Raw genomic sequence first — 11,812 nt, 5'->3', positions numbered from 1 at the left:
CTTAAAACACATCAGCTAGGCTGGAGAGCCCCAGCCCAGCACACTGCCATTCTCCATCAGTGCTCACAGCCTGCAATCAGCTCCCTGTCATTCTCCTCCTGCCAGACTCAGCTCTTTGCTGTGCTTCCAAGCTGGACCTTCACTTTGGGTGCACCAGCTTCCAGCTCTGCCTTGCTTTCCTTTGTCAGTCTTAAGTGGCTCTAAGAACAGTGAGGGTGGGGAGACCTTGGAACCATGGAGGTTGTGGCTGTCCCCTCCCTGGAGGTGTTGAAGGTCAGGCTGGATGTGGCTGTGAGCAACCTGCTGTGGTGTGAGGTGTCCCTGCCCATGTCAGGGGGGTTGGAAGTGGCTGATCTTTGAGGTCCCTTCCAACCCAACTATTCTATGAGTCCATGAACAGTTCCAACCCCACCCCAGAGGTGAGAAAGGCAGAGATGTGTAAAATCAACACAAACACCCTCAGAACAGCATGGTGCTGAGCACATTGAGCAGGCTGCAGGGGGGCTGTTAGAGCTGACTGGCCAGAGAGCATCCTGCCAGTGACCCACACCTCCACCACCATCTCTGGATACCAGGCAGCTTCTTCTGTGCACTGTTGCCTTGGAGATATTTTACAGCCAGCAGTAGGTGCAGGGTTGCCTTGGTGCCCAGGTTGGTGGTTAGAAGCAGGATTTTTCTTCACCAGTTGCCATGTGAAGAAAGAAGGGGCAAGGGCAGGCTCTGAGGGGTCCCTCCTGTTCCTGCACAGAGCCTCTCTTTGCCTCCTGGGAAGTCTAAGCTGAGCTGCTGCACTGGGTTCAGTTCTGGGCACCACAGGATAGGAAAGACACTGAGGTCCTGGAGCATGTCCAGAGAAGAGCAATGAGGCTGGGGAGGGGTTTGGAGGCCGTGAAGGAGCAGCTGAGGGACCTGGGGCTGTTTAGTCTGGAGAAGAGAAGGCTGAGAGGAGACCTTCCTGCTCTCTACAGCTCCCTGAGAGGAGGCAGGGGTGAGGGGAAGCTGGTCTCTTCTTCCTAGTAGTTAGTGATAGGACAAGAGGAAATGGCCTGAATTGTGCCAGGGAAGGTTTAGGTTGGACATGAGGAACAATTTCTCTCCTGCAAGAGTGGTCAGGGACTGGCACAGGCTGCCCAGGGAGGTGGTGGAAGCCTCATCCCTGGAGGTGTTTGCAGCCAGGCTGGAGGTGGCTGTGAGCAGCCTGCTGTGGTGTGAGGTGTCCTTGCCCATGGCAGGGGGGTTGGAACTGGCTGAGCCTTAGGGTCCCTTCCAAGCCTGACAACTCCATTGTTCTCTGATTTATTTGCATGTAGGCACCCAGAGAGCTGGGTGGGAGATGCCTCATCCCTAGAACCATTCCAGGTCAAGTGGAACAGGGCTCTGAGCAACCTGATCTAGTTGAAGTTGTCCCTGCTGACTTGCAGGGCAGTTGGTCTCGCTGACCTTGTGAGGAGCCCTTCAACCCAACCCGTTATGTGATTCTATGGTGCTGGCCCCTGGAGGATGCCCGTCCCGGGCAGCACAGCAGCCAGGCTGTGTGCTGGCACCCACCCATCCCCAGGCCCCCTGTCCTGCTGCTTCCTGCTCCGCTGGCAGTGCAGAAAGGAAGGGTGCAGGAAGGGTGCTGAGCAGACAAGGCACAGGTCGCGCCGGGTGTGATTGCCCAGCTCCCCGTCCCGCTGCAGGGGGAACCCCAAGCCCGCTCCCCGCCAGCCGCCGGCTGCCGGCCCCGCGGCTGCTCCCGGCTCCGGCGGCCTCCGAGCGGCATCCGAGCGGCATCCGAGCGGCATCCGAGCGGCATCCGGGCTCCGCGGGCGCCACCTGCTGCTGCTGCGCGCCCGGGCACAGCCTGGCACAGGGGCACAGCCCGGCACGGGGGCGCTGCCGGGCACAGGGGCGCTGCGGGGCACAGGGGCGCTGCGGGGCACAGGGGCGCTGCCGGGCACAGGAGCGCTGCGGGGCACAGGGGCGCTGCCGGGCACGGACAGGACAGGAGGCACAGCCGGGCACAGAGGGTAAAAGGTGCCAGGCAGAGGGTGCAGGGTACCGAGCAGAGGGTAGAAGGTGCCAGGCAGAGGGGGCAAGGTCGTTGGCAGAAGGTAAAGGGTGCAAGGTACTGGGCAAAGGGTAGAAGGTGCCAAGCTGAGGGTTTGGGTTCTTGGTAGAGGGTAGAAGGTGCCAGGCAGAGGGTTCAGGGTACTGAGCAGAGGGTAGAAGGTGCCAAGAAGGGGGTGCAGGTGCTGGGCTCCCAGATCCAACGTGGGTGACTGGCCACCCTCTGGAGAGGGAGCTGGGAAGTGGGGTTTGGGCTCTGCTGGTGGCAGATGGAGGGCTCTGCATAATCAGTGTTAATTGTCTGGCAAACACTGCAGAGGTGGAGTGATAGGTGTGAGCAGCATGGGGCAGCTGAGGCTCCCCAGGGGAACCAGGTGGTGCCCACCAGCCCCTGGGCAGCTTCTCCTGGGGGAGTGGGGCTGGGTTTTGGGGCAGCAGAGTGGGCAGTCTATGGGCAGGACAACACAGCTCCCATGGGGGTGGCAGGGTCATGGTGACACAGTCAGTACCAAGCACCACTCCAAGCAGCCTTGTGGAGCCACCTGTGCCAGCACACAGACACCCACACAGCCCATGTGTGCCCCCCTACAGCATCACAGAATTGTCAGGGGTGGAAGGGACCTCAAGGCTCAGCCAGTCCCAAGCCCTGTGCCATGGGCAGGGACACCTCACACCACAGCAGGTTGCTCACAGCCACCTCCAGCCTGGCTGCAAACACCTCCAGGCAGGAGGCTTCCACCACCTCCCTGGGCAGCCTGTGCCAGGCTCTCACCACCCTCATGGGGAACAACTTCTTCCTCACAGCCAATCTCAATTTCCCCATTTCTAGTTTTGCTCCATCCCCCCCAGTCCTATCCCTCCCTGACACCCTCAAAAGTCCCTCCCCAGCTTTCCTGCGGCCCCCTGCACATCCTGGAAGGCCACAATGAGGTCTCCTTGGAGCCTCCTCCTCTCCAGCCTGCACAACCCCAACTCCCTCAGTCTGTCCTCACAGCAGAGCAGCTCCAGCCCTCTGCTCCTCCTCGTGGCCCTGCTCTGGACACCTTCCAGCCCCTCCAGAGCCTTCCTGGCACAGAGGCTCCAGAACATCCCTGCAGAGCTGCTCCTGCATGGGGTACTGAGCACATCTCCCCATCCCCACTGCACTGTGGTGCCTGCTTACTCCTGGGTGCTGCCCTTTCTGTCCTTCCAGGGGATGAGAAGCAACAGGTTGGGTGTTTTTCATCTCCTTCCCTTGCACCAGGGCTGCAGCTTCCTCAGCCCCTGCTTTGTGGTGGCTCCTGGCCAGGTGTCCCTCGCCACGTGCCCTGGCGCCTTTGCCTGGGTATTTTCAGCCAAGGCAGAGACAACCTCATGGATTTGAACATAGGAGTGACCCAGCCTGCAGCCCTGCCAGCAGCACCCAGAGGGGCTGTGGATGTGGTCACCACAGCGGGGGCAGAGCGCCGCCCATCCCCACGGGCCTGTGCAACACCAGCGCCAAAGCCGCCTGAGCCCTCCTGGGCGCTGAGGCCATGCCCCTGCCCGGCCCTGGGCCCCGAGGCAGCCACCAGCCCGCCACTGACTGTCACCCCAACCCTCCTGCCCCCACCCTGAGCCCAGCTGAGCTGTGGGTGCTGCCTGAGCACCCCCTGAGCCTGCGCCGAGCAGTAACCATGGAGATGCTGGAGGCTGGGGTCCGTCCCCCGGTGGCTGTGCGGAGGCAGGCAAAGCTGCCTCGGAGGAGAGCACATTTTTAGCTGCACTTGTCCCCTGCTTGCTTTTCACAGGCATCCCTGAATGGCCATGCCAGGGCTTGGCTCACTCAGGGTCTGCAAGAGCCTGGCTGCTCTGCCCACTGCAGACCCTTGGCACTGGCGGCCAGCCTGTGCCCGTGGCAAGAGCATCTCTGCTGTGTCCTGGCCCTCAGGTGATGGCAGGACCAGGGGGAATGGAGCAAAGGGGAGATTCAGACTGGATGTGAGGAAGAAGTTGTTCCCCAGGAGGGTGGTGAGAGCCTGGCACAGGTTGCCCAGGGAGGTGGTGGAAGCCTCCTGCCTGGAGGTGTTTGCAGCCAGGCTGGAGGTGGCTGTGAGCAACCTGCTGTGGTGTGAGGTGTCCCTGCCCATGGCAGGGGGGTTGGGACTGGCTGAGCCTTGAGGTCCCTTCCAACCCTGACAATTCTGTGATTCTAAGATTCAGGCCCTGCTTGCCCCCTCCAAGGCAGCTCTGCCCAGCCCTGGTCCCTCACAGGTATCCCACCAGAAGTGAGTGTGAACTGTGGCTGTGAGGGGGAACATGAAGCATCTTGGGGCTGCTCAGGGAAGCAAAGTGGCTGAGTCTGGCAGGAGCTTCTCCATGAGCACCGAATGAGTTTGTGGTGCCCATGAAGTGCTGAATCTCTTCAAAGAGGTTTCACAGCAGTCATTCTCTGGAAAGGGTTCTGCAGGCTCTGCCAACATGCCCACCTGCACTGACTTTGTGGTGAGGCTGCTGCTGGCCTCTTCTCCCAAGTAACTCATGACAGGCCAAAGGGAGATGGCCTCAAGTTGCACCAGAGGAGGTTTGGGTTGGGCAGTAGGAAAAGTTTCTTTGCTACAGGACTGGTGAGGCATTGGAACAGGCTGCCCAAGGAGGTGGTGGAGTCACCATCCCTGGAGGTGTTCAAAGGACAAACAGATGTGGCACTTCAGGACAGGGTCTAGTGGTCATGGAGGTGCTGGGTAGAAGGTTTGACTCAATGAGCTTGGAGATCTTTTCCAGCCTTAATTCTATGACCCGCTTCAGGGCACTTCAAGGAGGGAGAGTTCATCCAGAACCATGACACCCACCAACCTGATGCCTCACCATGGTGGATCCAGGAGGAGAATAAACAAGTCTTTACTTTGCTAAACACAGCTAAAATCTGGGTCAGGATGAGACCAGCTCCCAGCAGCCCTGAAACCTCTCCGTGTTCCCCTGCCCATCCCTTGGGGGAGAGAGAACCCTTCCTCCAAGTGCCCAGCGCGGCGCTGAGCTGCTCCTGGCTGCTCCTGGCTGTGAAGCACCAGAGCCCAGCTGGTGCTTGCAGGATGCAAGTCACACACTGCAGAGGGACAGAGCAGCAAGGCTGAGGGACAGACAGCAGCCCCAAGTGGTGCCAGCAGCCTCTGTGTGTGGTGGGCAGAGGCACCCAGACCCTGGCAGTACCTAGGGAGCTGGGATTCAGCTCCCTAGCTCACCACACCTAGAGGAATGCAAACCCCTCAGTGCTAAGGATGCTGCCTGCTGTGTTCCTAACCTGACCTAATACATTACTGAGGAGCTCACAGCAGTTCTTTTGCTGGGCTTAGGACACTGCTGAGCTCAGGAGGAGAAATACAACATCCTTCCCAAAACAAAGCATAAAAAAATAAGGGTAAAATAACTCACAGAACCCCAGCTTGGAAGGGACCCCAAGGATCATCTGGTCCAGCCCTTCTGGGTGACAGTAGAGCTGAAATGAGCTGGCCCAGCAGCCTGCCAAGCTGAGTCTTGCAGCTGGACAATGGAGGGGACTCACACCACTTCCCCTGGGAGGTGATTCCAGTGCCTGACTCTTCTCATGGGGAAACATTTCCTTCTGCAATCCACTGGGAACCTCCCCAGCAGTAACCTGTCCCCATCACCCCTTGGCTCCTCCATGGGACTCCTTGTACAAAGGGAGTCTCCACCCTCCTGGTAGCCACCCTTCATGTCCTGCTCCATGGTGCTAAGGTCCCCACCAAGCCTTCTCTTCTCCAGGCTGAGCACTCCCAGCTCTCAGCCTTTCCTCATGCTTTTAATGTGACCTCTTGCTACCGAATGGACCTCGGAGCTCTCCTCCTGCCCCCGCCCCCGCTGCGGGGTGAGGAGGAGACTCCCTCAGCCCAGTTCCATCCTGAACACCTTTGCTTCCGTGTCAGGCTGGCTGAGCAGGCTGCTCTGCTCTGCATTCCACCAAAACATCACGACTCTGTTCTCCTCCTCCTCCTCCTCCCACCCACCTTGTTTTGCTCCAGCCCCGTGCGCGGCGCTCGGCGTGCCGCGGCTGCTGCCAGGGTCGTGCTCTCGCCGTGTGGCTGAGGGCTGCACAAACACTGCCAGCTCCAGCACTCCCCTCTCACCCAGGCATCTCTGCTGGCCCTTCCCTGTCTGCTCAGAATCCTCTTGTCCCCAGGGCACCCCAGGCTTCCTCCTGCCTGCTGCCAGGAAAGCTGCCACCCACCTCCACTGCCCAACCCCACTGCTCAGCCCTGGGCTGGGCACTGCCAGCTTGTTGGGTGAGGAGAGCTTCCTACAGCGAGGGCACAGCTCTGCAGAGGGATGAGGACACCTGGGGTCGTTCAGCCTGGAGAAAAGGAGGCCGAGGGGAGACCTTGTGGCGCTCTGCAGCTCCCTGAAAGGAGTTTTGAGCCAGGTGGGACTCTTCTTCTCCCAAGTGACAGGAGAAGAGGAAACAGCCTCAGGCTGCAGCAGGGGAGGGTCAGGTTGGACACGAGGAAGAATCCTGCCATTTCCTGCCTTTTTCTGCCCAGTGGCAGGAGAAGGGAGCTTCGGGGCAGGCTACCAACGAGCTGCACCGTGGCTCCGGCTGCACAGCCCTCCAGCGGGAGCCTGGTTCTGCTGGAGCACGGCGATGGAGGTGCGAGGGAGATGCTGCTGAGGAGGAATGTCTTGGAGCTGCAGAGGGAGCTCTGCCTTCCCCCGGCGCAGGCTTCGCCGTCTCAAGAGTCTCTCAGACAAAGCAGCTTCGACTGGGGAGCTGCCCTGGCCGGTTTGCAGCCCTGCGGAGCTCTCCCACCCAGCACCGAGCCCCCCGAAGACCCTCACAACTCTTCCCTTTCCCCCAACTCAGCCAAGGAGCTGCCTCCCGCAGCAGGGCGAGCCCGGGGTAGGGGGAAGGAGAACCTGGGTGCTGTTGGAGGGCAGAGCAGGGCACGCAGGGACCGGCCCCCGGCACCGCCGGGGGCATCGCTGCCGCCGGGGCCGGCGGAAGGGACAAGGCGAATGTTTGAACGCCAGCTCTGACATCTCAGGGAGTGTTTGAACCCAGAAAGGAGGAGAGAGATCCGCAGCAGCTAAATATAGCTCTGGAGGGGTGGCAGCAGCAGGGCTGGGGAGATGCTTGGAAGGGAGGCTGGGAAACTGGGGAGGGATGGAGAGGGGAGGGGGAATCTGCTGGCTCATGCCTGGCTGCCTGAGCTGAAGGTGCAGCCAGGGAAGACAATGCAGCTCCTCCACTGCTGGCAGTGGGCTCCAGCAGGTCCTGCCCCTGACTGGCAGCCTCGGGGAGTGGGGGTTGTAGATAACAAAGCTGGGAAGGGGCAGTGGGATGCGGCCTGGCACAGGGCTGCTTCTCCACCAGCTCGCCCAGGGCATGCTGGTGGCTCCTGCTTCTCACAGAATCACAGAATGTGTCAAGCTGGAGGGAGCCATAAGCATCAGAGGTTGGGGAATCTCCTCTGGAGAGATTCCAACCCCCTCCCCCCAGCCATTGTGCTGCTGGGCAAGCTGCTGTGGGTGCCCTGCTTTAGCAGGGGGGTGTTGGACTGGATGAGCTCCAGAGGTCCCTTCCAACCCAAACCACCCTGTGAGGCTGTGAGCTCTCCCACAGCCATGCCAAAGCCTCTTTCACTACCCCATTTCACCCCTCATGGCCATCAGCCCTGCTGACAGAGCTCAGCATGCTGTGGCTGGCAGGGCCCCAAGCTGGCCAGCCTCCTCTGCCAGCACAAGTGTGAAAGGGGACAAAGCCCCAGCAGGCAGCCCAGCTCTCCCCTCAAACAAGGCTGCTTTCTTCTCTGTGGCTCAGGACAATCCCCTGCCAGCCAAGAGCAGCTGCTGAGCAGAGCCACTTGCAGGAGCCATGTGCCCAGGGCTGCAGGTGCCCAGTTCACCTGGGGGGTGCCCACCCCAGCAGTGCCTCTCTGCTGGGCTTGCTCCTGCCCAGCCCACCCGTGGCAGTGAGCTGAAGTCCTTTGGTTGCTGGGGAGGAGCAGCTGAGGGACCTGGGGTGGTTTAGCCTGGAGAAGAGAAGGCTGAGGGAGACCTCATTGCTCTCTCCAGCTCCCTGAAAGGAGGTTGGAGTGAGGTGGGGGTTGGTCTCTTCTCTTAGTATCAGGTGAGAGAATCAGAGGCAATGGCCTGAAGTTGTGCCAGGGGAGGGTCAGGTTGGGCAGGAGGAACAATTTCTTTGCTGCAAGAGTGGTCAGAGGTTGGCACAGGCTGCCCAGGGAGGTGGTGGAGTCCCCAGCCCTGGAGGTGTTCCAGAAACCTGTGGCCATGGCACCTGGGGCCAGGGTTTGATGGCCACAGTGGTGCTGAGCTGATGTTTGAACTGGATGTTTTAGAGCTCTTTCCCAACTGAAACAATTCTGTGATGGATTCCTGCTCAGAGGGCAGTGCAGAAGGTTTTCTGCCAGCTGCATCTCCACCTCACCTCACAAGGTGGCTGCAACTGCGTTAACAGCTTTGCAGGTGGGAGCTGGTGAGCACCAGCATCACCCTCAGCTCTGGCTGCTGTGGAGGCCCCTGGCAGCCTGGCACACTGCTCCACGTGCTGTCTGCAGGGCCTGTTTGCAGTGTGAGCTGGCAGCTCTCATGTGCCATGGCTCATGATTAGATGGCACTGGAATGTGACTCATCTGGAGTGAGCTCATGGCTGTGTGCTCTCACCTGAAAGGGTTACCAGGAGAGCAGAGCAGAAGCTTCTCCAGGAGCTGCTGTGGGCAACTCCTGGCTGGGCAGTTCTGGGGATGCACAGCCTGGGTCAGCCCTGGTGGTGTCCTGAGGGGTTTCTGGGGTGCACAGCCTGAAGCATCCCATTGTCCCCTGGGATTCTGGGGTGCACAGCCTGAAGCAGCCCATTGTCCCCTGGGATTTCTGGGGTGCACAGCCTGAAGCAGCCCATTGTCCCCTGGGATTCTGGGGTGCACAGCCTGAAGCAGCCCATTGTCCCCCGGGATTCTGGGGTGCACAGCCTGAAGCAGCCCATTGTCCCCTGGGATTCTGGGGTGCACAGCCTGAAGCAGCCCATTGTCCCCTGGGATTTCTGGGGTGCACAGCCTGAAGCAGCCCATTGTCCCCTGGGATTTCTGGGGTGCACAGCCTGAAGCAGCCCATTGTCCCCTGGGATTCTGGGGTGCACAGCCTGAAGCAGCCCATTGTCCCCCGGGATTCTGGGGTGCACAGCCTGAAGCAGCCCATTGTCCCCCGGGATTCTGGGGTGCACAGCCTGAAGCAGCCCATTGTCCCCCGGGATTCTGGGGTGCACAGCCTGAAGCAGCCCATTGTCCCCCGGGATTCTGGGGTGCACAGCCTGAAGCAGCCCATTGTCCCCTGGGATTCTGGGGTGCACAGCCTGAAGCAGCCCATTGTCCCCTGGGATTTCTGGGGTGCACAGCCTGAAGCAGCCCATTGTCCCCTGGGATTCTGGGGTGCACAGCCTGAAGCAGCCCATTGTCCCCTGGGATTTCTGGGGTGCACAGCCTGAAGCAGCCCATTGTCCCCTGGGATTCTGGGGTGCACAGCCTGAAGCAGCCCATTGTCCCCCGGGATTCTGGGGTGCACAGCCTGAAGCAGCCCATTGTCCCCTGGGATTTCTGGGGTGCACAGCCTGAAGCAGCCCATTGTCCCCTGGGATTTCTGGGGTGCACAGCCTGAAGCAGCCCATTGTCCCCTGGGATTTCTAGGGTTGCACAGCCCGGATCAGCCTCAACATCCCAAGGATTTCTAGGGATGCACAGCTGTGACAGTTCATCCCAGTGTCCCCTGGGATTTCTGGGTGGTTCTGTGTGGCTCCAAGCAGCACAGGAATGTGCTGCAGTCCTGCTTCTTCAGCCCCATCTCAGACAGAAGCTGTGAGCCTTCTCTCCCTGCCAGGCTGGGTAAGCAACTCCAAAGGTGTCATTTGAAGTGTGTGTGTGTGAGAGAGAGGAAAAATCTCCCCCCCAGGATCAATGGCAGTTGGATGCCAGTGCTCCAGGCTGAGATGCACACCCCCGTGGCGGTGCACACCCCCTCGGAGAGCTCTCTGCATGGATCTGGGAGGGGTATTTTTAGCCTGGGTGTAAACCGATCCATCAGCTCGCTCCTGAGCAGGGTCTGAGCGAGGAAAACAGCCACCAGCTCCCGCGGAGTGCTGTGCAAACCCGGAGCAGCCCTGCAGAGCTGGGCAGGAAGGTGGAGTCCTTCCCCAGGGCTGACTCCAGCTCCTCTCCTGGGCAGCTGGAGGCTTTTCTTCAGCAGGTGAAGAGCTGCAGCCCTGCCTCCCCTCTTCAGCTGCCCAGGCTGGGCAGGGAGGCAGCTGCAGCAGGGCCTCTCTATTTCAGTGCCCATGACTATACTTAGGGCTGACTCATCCCTTCCAGGATCAGCTTCAGGGGAGAGTCAACAAGCTTTGGGTGACCAAACCTGCTGGAGAAGACCTGGGACCTCAGAGCTGACCTGGAGGGTCTCCATCAGCAGCTATGGATCTGGCCCATGGGTACCAGCTCTCGGTCCTTTCTTCCTGCCCAGCACATCCCAATGGCCACTCTCTCTTTCTGGGAAGAACTTCTTCCTAACATCCAACCTAAGCCTCCCCTGGCACAGCTTGAGACTGTGTCCTCTTGTTCTGGTGCTGGGTGCCTGGGAGAAGAGACCAACCCCCACCTGGCTACAACCTCCCTTCAGGGAGTTGTAGAGAGCAATGAGGTCTCCCCTGAGCCTCCTCTTCTCCAGGCTAAGCAACCCCAGCTCCCTCAGCCTCTCCTCTCATGTCTCAAGCAAGCTTCTTCCTCCTGTCTCAAGCAAGCTTCTTCCATGTTGAAGCCATTGCCCCTCACATGGCTGCTGGGGTGCCTGCAGTCCTGCCAGCAAACACCACAGAGATGTTTTCCTTTGCAGATTTCTCTCTGTGCAGAAAGGGAAGGCTGGAGAACATTTCCATTGACTTTCATCCAAGCAGCCAATTCAGCTTCTCCATCTGCTTCCCTTGCTGCTTTGCCTCCATGGGGCCCTCTGGACCTGTTCTCTGCGGTGTTACCTTGAGCACCTGCAGGTCATTTCTCCTCTGCTTTGTGATGTGGCCTTCCAGTGTCTGCAGGGGGCTACAGGAAAGCTGGGGAGGGACTTTTGAGGGTGTCAGGGAGGGATAGGACTGGGGGGATGAAGCAGAAGTGGGGAGATTGAGATTGGATGTTAGGAAGAAGTTCTTTGAGGGTGGTGAGAGCCTGGCACAGGTTGCCCAGGGAGGTGGAGGAAGCCTCATCCCTAGAGGACTTTGCAGCCAGGCTGAGACAGAATGGAATGGAATGGAATGGAATGGAATGGAATGGAATGGAATGGAATGGAATGGAATGGAATGGAATGGAATGAACCAGGTTGGAAAAGATCTTCGAGATCATCCAGTCCAACCTCTCACCCAGGATCAGACTGGAGCTGAGGAAGAAGTTCTTCAGTGCCAGGGTGGTGAGAATCTGGCAACCTGCTGTGGTGTGAGGTGTCCCTGCCCATGGCAGGGGGGTTGGGACTGGCTGAGCCTTGAGGTCCCTTCCAACCCTGACAATTCTATGCCCTCAGCACCCTCAGGTGGGGTTTTACCCAAGGGCTGAAGGAGAGCAGATAATTGAGAACTGAAGGATTATGCTGGTGCAAAGCTGCTCTGATGGCAGCAGGATCTGGCTCCTGGACCCAGAGCTTCTACTTGGAATCGAGTCCCTTAAGGGGTGCCTGAGTATCAGCACCTTTGGTTTCAAAGTGTGTAGCCCTGGAGACTTGGTTGTTGGCTCCATGTCAGGGT

This window comes from Dryobates pubescens, chromosome 13, assembly GCF_014839835.1.
Source record: "Dryobates pubescens isolate bDryPub1 chromosome 13, bDryPub1.pri, whole genome shotgun sequence".
Lineage (NCBI taxonomy): Eukaryota > Metazoa > Chordata > Aves > Piciformes > Picidae > Dryobates > Dryobates pubescens.
This window is presented reverse-complemented; position numbering follows the sequence as displayed.